We start from the raw sequence: 14048 nt of genomic DNA on the forward strand, positions 1-14048 counted from the left end.
CATACTCTGGTGACTCAGGGATGGCCAACTAGAAATACAACAGGCACCCAAATGCCATTCTTACTGAGAAGTCTGGAAACGTATTTCTGAGATAAGCAGAAGAGAGATGGTTTAGCAAGGTGGGAAGCTACCATATGGCCGTGTGTGGCGAGCACGGGTCTAACTAGCCATGGACACACGAAGTCCTTCAGTGCTTAACAATGCCGAGTCATATCATAGATTATGTTCCAGAATCCTACACCCACGCAGCATGTGCGGCAGATAAGCTGTCCTTACCCACGAAGTATAAACACCACAACAGTCCTTACTTGTCAGTCTGGCAGGGTCACAAAGACCTGCCTGGTATCAGTGTTTCTTAAAGCAACTGCTGGAAAAGTGACACCTAATTATTCCGAGAACAGAGTTATGAGACATGCTGATTCAACAAATGGGTAACTATATATACTTGTTTTATTTGATAAATCTATCCCTGAAAAATGGTGTGCAGAAAAAAAAAATGGAGACATAAATCATGATGAATATTCAGTTAAAACAAGCCTGTGGCAAATCTGAAAAATCTATGGAAATACAAATAATCACCCCTTATTTTAGCTTGAGGTTTTTTTTCTGTTATTATTATAACTTGATAGACCCATCAAGTTTACATTAGCCAGAATTTATATTTTTTATGAGGGCCTTTACTTGACTATTACTTCTTTTATTATAGATTGTACTAGTAAGAATTTAAAGATGTTACAAGGTAAGTAAGAGTTTAGATAAAGTTCTGTTATACAGAACTTTCTCTTGGTTATTTCAGGGCAAATGGGTTTTAAAGTACCTGCACAGTAAATAGTAATCACTGCATCTTACCACACCTTGCAGATCTGTCATTCTCAAAGGTTACAATTTCATTATGATAGTCTTACAATGTGATTAGAATCCTGTATTAGCTAAAGCCATTTGATCTTCAAGGACAACATTTAAAGCAAAAAGGGAAAAAATATATATATATATGAAAAGAAGAAAAGAAAAAAATTTGTCTCCTTGACCTTCCGTGTTGGGGGAAATGACTAGAAAAAAACACAATTTTCTCCTTTGCTTCTAGGTCAACTTAATCTCCAAGGTTTTTCTAACTCATTATCAATTTTAAAAAATAAAAATATGTAAAATGAAGAAATAGATCACAGTTCCTTATTTATCAGAGACACATCCCTTAATCTTCTCTTTAACCATCTGGCAGTGTATATTCAGTTTTTCTTTCTGCCTTTAGTTTCACAGATAAGGGACATTTCTAACCTCTTGCTTCTCTTATTTGTTGATGTTTCTTGTCTCCTTGCAGTTACAGCATTATCTTGACTAGGGTTTTACCTTCACATCTGTGTTATCCTCAGATGGTGATGTCATGCTACCAGACTGAGCCATTAGCAAAGCATCCTGATGGGACACAACCACCTACTTCCATTTCGTCTCAGTTACCACGTGGCCCAGAGCCTTTCCTCTCTGCACCAGCCGAACCATAGTTCATCTAAGGGAGGAAACGGTAGGCTGGAAGCAAGGCCAGGAACAGGTCAACCCTCTCATGCAGTAAGAGATAGATCAGAAAAGCCTAGCCAGATGTCCTTAGCCCCCTCTGTCTCCTGTTTTCAATGGAAACTACACTTGAGTAATATTAGAGCCACCACAACCTCAAATTCCTTCTCCGTCTTCTCTAACCTGAGGGTAGGCTGTAGTCTGATGGAGGCCCTCTGGTTAGGAGGCTGAGAGCTCCTGTGGGTTAATGACTGTTTACTCTTTGGAACCAGAAAGTGACCAAACACCAGAAAACTTGCTACTTGGGACCCTACAGAGTGGTCTATTTACTTCTGTTTGCAAATAGAGGGACACAGGTCTTCCCCACTCCCTCCGTGGTGGGGCTGTTTCTAATGACCTTCACTTGCCTGTCAAGCTGTTCTGACTGCTTATGTCTACAGCCCTTGTTCCAATAACCAAGTCGGATAATATAACATTCAGAAAATCTTGGTCCCGTTCCTTGTTCTGTAAACGTTTCAAAAACCACAGAACAAAAGAAACAGAAGAGAGGTTTCATGCTGAAGTCTAGTGCTCTCCTACGTTGGCCTGCATGGGATACAGTTTACTCTAGAGGTTTGAGTCTCACTGAGAATTCTTGAACCACAAAAACTGCATCAATGTGCATTGCCCCTTCTGAGCTCCCAAACCAATATTACAATTGCATTGACTTGAGACTTTGCCCAAGTCACGGGTTCCAAGGCTTGAGAGTAGATCAGGATCACCAAGGGGACAGGTTAAAAATGCCGATTTCAGGTTCCATCCTCCAGGGATTTGATTTAGGAGATATAAGGTAGGGGCACAGAACTGTGAATTTTTAGCTACAGATTTGTTGATTTTGAAGCAAGAAAGTCTAAGACCGCATTTATACACTGACCTCAGTCAAAGTGAACATTTTTTAAATCCTCAAGAGGGCCCTGCCTTTTCCTGAAGGATGGATTATTTTCTTTCCTTCATACTAAGTACTCAAGATTAAACAGTAGGCTGGACGCAAGGCTAGGACTGTCTCCAGGCCCTGAAAATATCTTAAGACCTTGTTGAGACGAACAATGTGTTTTGGGCTCACTGAATTGCTCTTTATTAATTAAGTAAAGATTTTCTAATTCATACTATATGCTGGGCACTGAGAGAAGCAGCTCTTGCCCTCAGGAGCTCACGAGCACATGGGGAAGACGTTCAGCTAAATTGGTGACTGCAATAAGGCGGAAGAGGTGCCATGGCAAACACAGCCACAGTTGCTACGGGAGTGCCAAAGAGGAGCATCACCTGACAGGGGTTTAGGAAATCTGCTCAGAGGAGGTGGCCTCAGAAGACGGCTTCAGGTAAGGAGAAGAGATTAACCAGGCAAAGAAGATAAAGAGGGAGTCATATTTGCAAAAGCACAGAGCAGACTGGAGCAGAGCATCCTCAAGCAACTATGAGGAGTTAAATACGTTCAGGGTAAGGACAAATAAGAAGAATGACAAGGTGTGTGAGTCCGTTCAGGCTGCTGTAAGAACATACCATGGACCAGGTGACTTCTACGCAACAGAAATGTATTTCTTACAGTTCTGAAGGCTGTAAAGTCCAACATCAAAGCACCAGCAGATGCTGTGTCTGGTGAGGGCCCTCTTTCTCCTGGTTCACAGGTGGTTCTCTTCTCACTGTGTCCTCACATGGTAGAAGGGATGAGGGAGTTTTTCTGGGGCCTCTTTTATAAGGACATTCATCTCATCCATGAGGGCTCCACCCTCATGACCCAATCGCCTCCCAAAGACCCACCTCTCAATACCATCCTGGAGGGTAGGATTTCAACATATAGATTTCAAGGATGGGGGGACACAAGGAGAAGAGGCTGAAGGAGTAAAGCAGGATGTAAATCAAACTTAGGAGTTTGGAAATTATTTATTCAGTAGTGAGGAGCTGTTGGAAGGTTCTGGTGTATGCAGAAGATGGATCAGATGGGGAAAAATTGGTGTTGAGATTATTACCTCAACATAACCAGGCTCAAATACCAAAACTTAATAACACCAAAATGTCTGTGGTTTGGCTCCATGTTTTTTCTTCTAAGTAATAAAAAAAGTTTAAAGCTTCTATTACACATAGAAATCTGTTGACAATTTTAATCTGATGGCAGCCATGGCACTGTGACTGTTCATGTCAGAGTCCTTTGCCAGTAGAAACAAAGAAGCTGCTGTTGCTGGCATGCTTCAACTCAGTTTTATTTCCTTATTTTAGAAAGTCTCTTCCTTTTGTTAAATCCATCTTCTTTTCGAAAGCTAGGATCTTCTTGATGGATCCTTTGAGTTATTCTAGGACAATGCATTTGTAGCTCAAAAGTGTGGTTGGCTGCAAACTCTTTAACAGCTTTCAAACCCTCTACCACAGACTCCAGCCTGCCTTTCCAGAAATAGCCTCTCAATGTCTGCTGCACTCCATCCAGATGGTTAGAGTCCAAACCAGCCACGAGATTGCCTGAACCTGTGCCTTGGCTCAAACACTTTCTTCTGCCTTCCATTAAGAATGCCCTCCCTCCAGCCCTATCCACCCATCATTATTTTTCTGATTCTGTAAGTTCAAGTGCCTGAGTTTCAAGATACCTTCTCTGATGACCTGAGCAGAACTGCTTCCCCTCTGGACTTCCTCAATTTGATTGTCTTCTAGAGTTTGGCTTGCATTATAGTTACCTGTGCACAAATCTGCCCTGTGAAACCCTTTAAGGACATGACCCTGTCAGGGTCAACTTTGTCTCTATATTCCTTGCTTAGTGACTACACAAGGCTGAGTTACACTGTACAGGACTACTTTTCCATATTTCAGAAACTGAGCTTTAATAACCACAATTCACACGAAAGCTCCAGCTCGTAATTAGAGCTACAGCTACCATTGACTGAGTGCTTATTATGGGTCAGGCATGGAACCGAAATTTTTTTCACATCTATATATACTAATATTAATATGTACGTGTTTATGTGTATATAGGTATAAACACATAGATTGGATATTGGGCCTAATAGATTTTCTGTGTGTTCCTTTCTGACCATAGAGAAACCTCCCATAGAGACAAAATATGTCTACAAGAAGGGTCACTGCCCTTGCAAGGAAAATATGTATATATGTGTGTATATATATACATAAACATACATAAGTATAAATATATACATATATACACATAGACATACATTTATGTATATATGCTTATATGTGCCTATACATTGTATATTTAATTGACAACATATATGTGTGTATATGTATATATATGCATGTTGGGTGTGTGTGTGTGTGTGTGTGTATGTGTGTATTCAACTAATCCCACATAATGGATTCTCTCCTTTTTAGAGATGAGTAAACTGAATTGTAGAGAGCTTAGGTGACTTGCAAGAGACTTAACTGCTGAGCAGGGGGGCCATCTGTGGCCACCTTCCTGTCACAGGGAAGCCTGCACATGTAAGTTGCTCCACTCCTGCCCCAGATGACTCCTGGGTAACAGCTGTGAAATATTTTGATCCATCCTGAGGCTTCTTTGCTAGTCCTACTGGGAAGTCTGGAAGGAGGTGTAGGGGGCAGGAAGGAGAAATAAAAACAGAATCCCGTGGAGTCACTACATTGTAGAAGAAAAGAGAAAGACAAGTCAGGGGTGGAGAAAGGAAAAGAAGGGTTAGAGACCAGGGAATGCGGAATAGTGAACAGCACAGGCTATCAGAGCATAGCTCTGTTCTGGCTGTTTTCTCTGGAGCACACTAACTTTCACATGTGGGATGGCTGTCCCCGCCATTGGCCTGTAAGCTCCGGGAGGGAAGAGACCATGATAATTAGCTGTACTCCTAGTGCTTGGCACAGTGATAATAATCATCATCATAACAGCAGCCATTATTTATTGAGCACCTACGATGTGCCAGGGCACTGTTCTATGCATGTGTCCCGTATTATCTAATCTTCACACAATCCGTGAGATTGGTAAGATTATTAACTCCATTCAGTAGGTGAGGAAATTGAGTCCCGGAGAGGCTGCATAACCTACCTGGATCATACATCTAAGACAAGTCAGGGCTGGCTGTGCAGACAGATGCTCTGACACCAGAGCTTGCCTTTAACTGTGACGCTATGCCACTCCTGTGGCACATGAATTAGCCATTTATAAGGCATTTACTGAAGAAAATAATGAGAGAAATAAGAAATAAGAAAATAAAGATGGGAAGGTCACCAGGCCCTAGAACAGGAAGGAGGTAACGGATTATGAAAACTGAAAAGAATCTTTGGATTTACAAAGTTAAGAGGATGTTGGTGGCGTTCAAGAGAGCATGGTGGAGTCCTCTCTCTGTCCCCAGGTGAGCTGGGAGTGCCCAAGGCATCTTCAGCTCTTAGCACAGTTGGTGGAATCTGGCCTGCACTCAGGATACCTGCCAAGGCAGGGGGCCACATGTCGTGACCCTCCACGTTCCTTCCCAAGCCACCCACTGGCCCCCATGAAGGCTCCTGGGAGTGACTGAAAAACTGGCATTCTTGGTCCTGCAGAGACATCAAAGAGAGGAAACGTTGAAGACAGAAACCCAAAACTCTCAGTTTATAACTTTGAACTGCGACTGGGGAGCGGGGTGGGGAATAGCTTTCATTGGCTACAGCCACCACATCAAAACTAAGTAAAACATGAGAACTGCGAACCACATGAAGAGAGAGCGCGCCAACCTCAGTGAGACTCTTCACACTTAAGACGCTTCTTGGTAGCACTGAAGCCTCCCAAATGAAAAACAAGCACCGTTGTTCTTTATGGTTCAAATCACTTCAAAAGAAACTCACAAGTCCCAAAAAGATAAAGCCCAGCTTAAACGTGCACCCCACCCCACTTCCTCGCTGGCTTCTTCCTCCATGCATTGCCAGAACCCGCTCCACTAAACAGCAGTGTGTGGGGGAGGGAACAAGCAGAAGAGGTGAAGGCCCTGGCCACCCTCTGTGCATGACTGCCATCTGCATATGGCAGGGTCCAGGCCCCATGAGCAGAGAGCTGCCACCGCGCCGCATGTCGGTGTGGCCGGCCAGCTGGATCAATGAGCTCAGCCGCACTCAGCTCCAGGAGGCTGCAGATTTCTGACTCAGATCTCAGCGAGTAGCACTGACATCTATTACCCCAGAAAGAGATTGGATATTGGGCCTAATGGATTTTCTGTGTGTTCCTTTCTGACCATAGAGAGACCTCCCATAGAGACGAAATATGTCTACAAGAAGGGTCACTGCCCTTGCAAGGAAAATGTGATCCCAGCACGGCTGTAGTTGCTGGCGGCAGAAAGGTAAAGGAAAGCAGCAGAAACAGGCCAGCCTGGTGGGGAGCAAGCTGGTAGGAGCTCCACTCCACTGGGTGAAAGGGAAGTGAGCCGCGTAGAGGCAGCAGGAACAAGGGAGCAGTCAAAGTCCCTTAACACTGGCGTTCAAGAGCCTTCGGGTGTGCATATTTAATTGTGGGTGTGTCCCATTTCTATAATTCACAAAGCGAGGCTGCAGTGTGAGAACTCAAATCAGCAGTCCGGTTTCCCATCCCAGTCCCGCATGCTTAGCCCTCGCCTCCGACCCCAGGTGCCTACCCAGAAGTCTTCTGCCTTCTCCCATTGAGAAGGAAAGGGGTTGGCCAGGCGCAGTGGCTCACGCCTGTAATCCCAGCACTTAGAGAGGCTGAGGCGGAAGGATCGCAAGGTCAAGAGATCGAGACCATCCCAGCCAACATGGTGAAACCCCGTCACTACTAAAAAAAATATACACACACACACACACACACACACACACACACACAAATTAACTGGAAGTGGTGACACACACCTGTAGTCCCAGCTGCTCGGGAGGCCTGAGGCAGGAAAATCGCTTGCACCCGAGAAGCGGAGGTTGCAGTAAGCCTGGATCGTGCCACTGCACTCCAGCCTAGTGACAGAGCGAGACTCCGTCTCAAAAAAAGAAAAAAAAAAAGAAAAGAAAAAGAAGGAGGAGGAGGAGAAGGAGGAGGAAATGGGCAAGGGGACAAACCGACTGACTCAAAAGCCTTTCTTTCCTAGGACTCCATCCAGGACAGCAGAAGTTGTGGCTGAGAGGAGAGGGCCAGAAGCCCTACAGATGCCCCAGGCCTACCGAGGCACAGGAGGGGAAGGCAGGAGGCTGCTGTCCTTCCTGTATACCTTGTTCTCGGCCCAGAAGGGTCAGCACAGCCAGGCAGCCCCAAAATGCAGTGGAGGGTAAAGAAAGGAGGACCCCCTTTCTAGAGAAGGCTCAGGAGGCTCCTGAGAAAAGGGAAGGGGCAACCCTTTCCCTTTCACTTCCAGTGAGAAGGTGGGAGAAAGGGTACAGAATCAAAATGTATAGCACTTGCCATACAGTTTGCTCGTTTCTGAAAAAAAAATCAGGGTAGATTGGGTGCCCAGTGCACCTTAGCACTGTGTGTGTTTGTAAACACACGCGGGGCTGTGCACAGGGGGAGGGGCCCAGAGAGAAAAGTCAAAAGGGAAAAGAAGGAAAGCAGCAGAGACAAGTTTACTCATAAAGTACATAAATAAGAAGACCTTGGCTTCCCAAAAACGGCCCCATCTTGGTAGCAGAATGGGACAAACTGTCACACACCCACAGTGAATTGTAAATAGAAGGGAAAGGAAGGACAATGTTCATATGCATTGCGTGTATAATAAGAATACATGTGTGACCTACATATGTCAGTTTAATTAGGACAAGTGTCCATTCCTAGCAAAGACTGATTACTCATTGTGACCTTGTTTTCGAAAGGATAGTGAGAGCAGATGAAACTTTTGCTTTAACAAACTTACTTGGCCAAAATTTTAAAAGCCGGCAATTCTATCTTGCTATCAATCCTGATTGATTTGTTTTGCTTTGCTTTTTCTCGACTTTACTTGTCTCTGAAATTGTCTGAAATTGAAATGTCTAGGAACTGTAACCTATGACATGGAAGTGCTATATAATTTCTTTTCAAATGTCAAGCATCTTTAACTAACATGGATTTTTGTTAAGTAGTTGTTTGACATCCAATGTCAGATGGCTTACCAGGAAAGCTGACGTGTAGAAGGATGTACTGTGTATTGGGCAACATCCCAGGCTCTGTCTTTTAATTTGGGTCATAAAACTTACACATCTTTGTATGGTAGATATGACTTCACCCAATATTCTTTCAAAAGAGAAACAGAAGCTTTATACCTTGCACAAAACCACATGGTGGTGAAGTCAGAATACAAGCTGAGGGCCGGTCTGACTCAGAAGCCCACAGTACTTCCTATGCTATCTCCTCAGTTACCGACGAGAAGTTCACAGCCCTGGACCAGAAAAAGACCTTGATGTTGACTCCACCAGCCTCTAGTTTTGCAGAGACTGGGCTACAGCAGAGGTTAGGTTACTTGTCTACAGCTTACTCAGTAAATTTGGTGATGGAGCTAAATTCATCACCAAATTTGGCTGCCACTCAGTCGCTAAATTGCTTGCCTGGTGCTCTCTCCACCCTCACCCCCAGCTGTGCCCCAGGCACCATCCACAGATGAAAAGAGACAGCCATCCTCAGCACCTTCCAGACCTGAGCAAGCTGAGACCAGCTGATGCCTCCTCAAGTTCCTGACACAACTCCAGGGCTGTGGAGGAGGCCCCATCCCACAGAGCTACTGCAAGAAGAAGATGCTGGGAGCTGAGCTGCTCCCTGGCAATCACCTCCAGGCCAGCTCAAGCCATGCTAAGGGAAGGGGGACATGGGGACAAAAGAGCATTGTGTGTGAGAGAGGGAGCAGGGAGGGAGTGCGGGGAGGAATGTGCTGGCAATTTCTTCCTCTCCCAAAGCCTGCCTCGCCCAGCTGTCTCATGGCAAAGGAAGGACCCTCCCTGGAGGGGCTGGAGGCCCACCATGGATGCCTGGAGACTGGAGCTGATTGACTGAATTATTAGATTTCCTCCAAAGGATAGAGGGCTTCATTTAGCCAGCATTGTGTCACTTGCTACAATGGCCCCTGAGTATATAGACACTGCCTTATGCCATTCCCTTTAATTCCCTTCAAATAGGGACATTTAAAAAGAGTCCAATAACATTTTTCTGAAAGGAACTTCCATCTCCTTTTTTTTTTTTTTTAAAGAAGAACAGAATCATTTGTTTCCAAAAGGGGGCCCTCCAAAAGAAGCTGGAGTAGCAGAAACCATTTTAATAGCATCTTCTCTCTGCTGAATTGTGTCTTCATTTTACACTGTGGCTTTATTCTCTGCCCCTTTGACACCGCCAGCTGCCTTTCACGTTCCAGCTCAGAAACAGGCTGGCTTCAGGCTGTAACAGGCACCAGCTTCCAAAGCCCTTTCTCCAGATGACTCACGTTAGCTTGTGTGAGCCTGCGGGCCTGTGAGCCCCACACCACAGCTCCCCAGACCTTTGTTCCTTCGCAAAGTGCATTTAAGCTCCAAGTACTAAAACAGTGTCTACCTAAGTCTCCTGCCTTACAATGGAGTGAAATGATGAATGACACAGTGGAATGTCTTGTTCCTATCTTGTTCAATTTCATCCTGTTATCAACTCAGCAGCTGGAGGAAGTGACATCACGCGTCCAAGCTCGGCTTTGAAGCTGGAGGTGCATACCAAGACACTGTATGTGATACCGCACTGTGGCCAGGAAGCATCACCCTTGGACCATCTGTTAAACTATTTAAAAAAAAAAAAAAAAGAGGTTGGGACATCAGTTTCTTAACTAGAATTTCAAATCCTATTGTTCAAATGGTGAAAAAAACCTTTTGTGAATTCTGCTCTTAGCCTGGAAGGTTACAAAAGGAGTGGAGATGGGTTCCTACAAATGTCTTGAAAATTAAATTCTTTTATACAAAGCATAAATATATGTGAGGCTAGGAGGGGGTCATGCTCCACTGAGCAGGCTCCCATGTAACCACTGAAGCAGATCCATTTAACGCTAGTCACTAGGGCTTCTTTGCCCAAGTATTCCAAGTCCCGGTCTGTCTGGGGCCACTTTTCTACTCCTAAGTAAAAGTACTTTATCAACTGCTTATCTCAAGTTTTTCTTAGTGAGTAACAGCTCTGGAAACTCCGTGTGGATCTGAACAGCATGCAAAATCATTTTACTTTGAAGACAAAAGGCATTAACTTCCTGTAGCTTTCTTAGCCATCTCTACCTCTCTTCCCTTCCCACCCACTTTTCCCTCCCCTCCCCTTCCTCCAACCCCCACGGCACTAAATAAAATGCTTAGAAAATGAAGGCCACAGCTGCCCTTTCTTCCCATTAAAACAATCAAGAATGATGGTGGGTTTAATATATTTGATTAGAGAAACTCCAATTTGGTGCACTTGAATCAGCTGCCTTTGTCTTCAGCTCCCGATGGCCCGATTTCAGTGGAATGTCCTCTGCTGTCCACTGCCAGCTCACTCAGGCTGGGAGAAAATTCAGACGCTGAAAGCATTGGCTTGGCACACTTAGAAACATGGTATTTATGCTGTAGAAGATGCCAGGCTCACTTCATCCTAATCAGAGGGAGCACCACTTCATTAAATCATGGTCACTTCCTGGTGACCCTCAGAGTGGTAGCCCTGGGGGGCCTGTGGTACCCTTTATCAATGTCAATTTTTCATGGATTTTATTGCTTTCCTTCGTTGATATTCGCCATTGAAATTCAAGTAAATCCTGTTCAAACAGTCGAGGAGATTCTGGTACCCAACTTGCACAGAGGAAATTGAGAGAGTAATAATCACATTTACATATGGCATCTCTTTCATTCAAAGAACAAATAGAAAACTAATGGAAAATAAGAGAATGTGTCATCATTTCCCCACAAGGTGTTATTTTAAGGGTTTGAAACATTGCCTGGGCAGCCCCTAACTTGCAGGGTACTTGAGAAAGAACTGATCTCATAGGGGGCTGAAGGCTTGGAGAAGGTTGCTTATTGGCGCTAAAAGTTTATAGAGATTTTTAGAAAGGGCTCTTTTTAAATATTCTAAATAAATGTATACTCTAAATATAAGTACAAAAATGAATTCAGGATAAGAGTTTAAATTCCTATGCTACAGAGTTTGTAGGGGTTTGTTTAAATATATTTCAGTCTCTACCATGGCCAGGTCAGAGACTGGAGTTATATGAACAAGGTCACAAAGACTGCTAAACTCATTTCTACACTTTTATGAAGTGAAAGCCCCACATCTCCTGGTATCCACCCCAAGTCGGCCGCCTAGCTGAGCCCCTGCCCAGTGACTTCTCCACCCAGGCTCTGTGGTAGGAAACCAAAGCCCAGGGACACAGCCAAGTTAGAAATAGCATTCAGGGCAATCATTAAAAAGTCAGGAGACAACAGATGCTGGAGAGGATGTGGAGAAATAGGAACACTTTTACACTGTTGGTGGGAGTGTAAAGTAGTTCAACCATTGTGGAAGACAGTGTGGCAATTCCTCAAGGATTTAGAACTAGAAATAGTATTTGACCCAGTAATCCCATTACTTGGTATATACCCAATGAATTAAAAATTGTTCTATTATAAAGACACATGTGCACATATATTGATTTCAGCACTGTTCACAAGAGCAAAGACTTGGAACCAACCCAAATGCCCACCAATGATAGACTGGATAAAAAAAAAATGTGGCACATATACACCATGGAATACTATGCAGCCATAAAAAAGGATGAGTTCATGTCCTTTGCAGGGACGTGGATGAAGCTGGAATCATCATTCTCGGCAAACTAACACAAGAACAGAAAACCAAACATCACATGTTCTCACTCATAAGTGGGAGTTGAACAATGAGAACACATGGACACAGGGAGGGGAGCATCACACACTGGGGACTGTCAGGGGGTTGGGGGAAGGGGAGGGATAGCAGGGGGTGGGGGGATAGGGGAGGGACAGCATTAGGAGAAATACCTAATATAGATGATGGGGTGATGAGTGCAGCCAACTACCATGGCGCGTGTATACCTATGCAACAAACCTGCATGTTCTGCACATGTACCCCAGAACTTAAAGTACAATTTAAAAAAAAATAGCATTCAGGTTTTTGGGTCCCAGTGCCCATGCCCGGTCTGTGAGTTGCCTTGTCAACAACATGGACAGGGAACACGCCGGCCTCTGCTGGCTCAGGAAGAGTGGCCCGGGAAGGACAGCTTCCTGTCCTCCACAGCCCTGGCATTGAGCATCCCACCATCACCTCGGGGACGGGTGGGCGGGAGCTGGAGGTCACTGGGAGATCAGTGTGGTGCCCATCAGCTTTGCAGGCACTGCAAGCCTCAGTCGTTGGAGGAGGCCTGGTTACACTCTGGCTCCACACCCAAAAGCACTCTGGTCACGGGGCAAGAAGAATGAGCACAGCCTTCCAGGAGGGGCGGTTTCCCAGGAGCAGCACCCGCACACAGGGAAGGACTCTGGGAGGAGGTGCTGAGTGAGCTCCATGCTTCTCCTTGGGAGAACCGCAAGCCTTTCTAGATGCAGAGGGAGTGGAGCGCAGGCAGCTAAGGCCTACACGGCCCCCCAGGATGAATAAGATAACTTTGGTTGCAAAAATACAACAAAGAGCTGGCTGCATTTTACTTCCCCTTTCACTGTAAAAGTCGAGATTTCAGATTCCTGTTGTATAAGAATTAATATGAAAAGAATTTTGTATCCTATTATGGCATTGTGTTATAATAATGGAATGCTCTCCCCGCCCAATCTGGCTTACTGTCGCCTAGATCTTGCCAACGATTATTCAGTTCCACAGTGTGTGAGTGTTGCTGCAGGGACAGCCTCCTGAGCCTGAAAGAGAGAGGCCGTGAATGCTTCGAGCTGAATAACCGGGCACAGTCCGTTCTCCGCCCCAGGCACCCCTCTCTGTGCACACTCAGACACACATACTTCACCCAGAGGTTTTACTCTCTTCCAAGCTAGATGGACCTGCATGGGAAGTTTAATACTTGGACAACTGCAGCTGTATGAGCAGCTTATCGTCTCTGACGAGACACACAATGGGTTCCAGAAAAGGCAAACAAAATACTCTTTAAACTGTGCTGCATTCTGTTTGGAAATGGAGAGTCCGGGCAAAGGGTTTTTCTTGACAAACCAGAACAGGGGTGTTGTTGCTGTATTTTGATTTTGCTTGGTCACTAGATCTTGTTCCCCTGAGCATAAAGATTTGACAGAGTTTCTCCAGAATTTACCGATTCAAAACATCCTGAACAACTAAGCAGGAGTGGGCGAGGGGAAGATGTGCTTTTTAACTCATCACATGTCCACAGGATTCTTCAGGAAAAACCGGTAACCTGTTGTTTTCCATGTCCACCAGAACAGAGTAAGGAGAAATGAGCTTCAGCTGCAGCAGGTGGGATTCAAGTGAGACGTGAGGAAAATTTTCCAGCCTCAAGAATGTGGACTAGAATGTATCACTGAGTGAGGATGCTGAAACACTGTGGAAGATCGATGACGAGGACGCTGAAACACTGGCTGATTTACGCATAGTAAGGGGTGGAACCCTTGGATTCTACGGGAACTCCTGGCTGGTTAGGTGCTGATAATGGTGTTTTGCTTCATTCTGTTTTGAAATT

General features: G+C 44.9%; 1 long non-coding RNA gene across 1 annotated transcript; it reads left to right on the plus strand.

Moving 5' to 3' along the window:
• Nucleotides 1-379: 379 nt before the first annotated feature.
• Nucleotides 380-8120, plus strand: LOC105729177 (uncharacterized). The gene is made up of 4 exons (XR_001110207.1): nt 380-431; nt 4864-4971; nt 6710-6809; nt 7563-8120. It is a non-coding gene; the product is annotated as an uncharacterized LOC105729177 (long non-coding RNA).
• The last annotated feature ends 5928 nt before the right edge of the window (nt 8121-14048 follow it).

Source organism: Aotus nancymaae, unplaced genomic scaffold (genome assembly GCF_030222135.1).
Source record: "Aotus nancymaae isolate 86718 unplaced genomic scaffold, 86718_ANA_hifiasm-v0.15.2.pri h1tg000043l, whole genome shotgun sequence".
Classification (NCBI taxonomy): Eukaryota; Metazoa; Chordata; class Mammalia; order Primates; family Aotidae; genus Aotus; species Aotus nancymaae.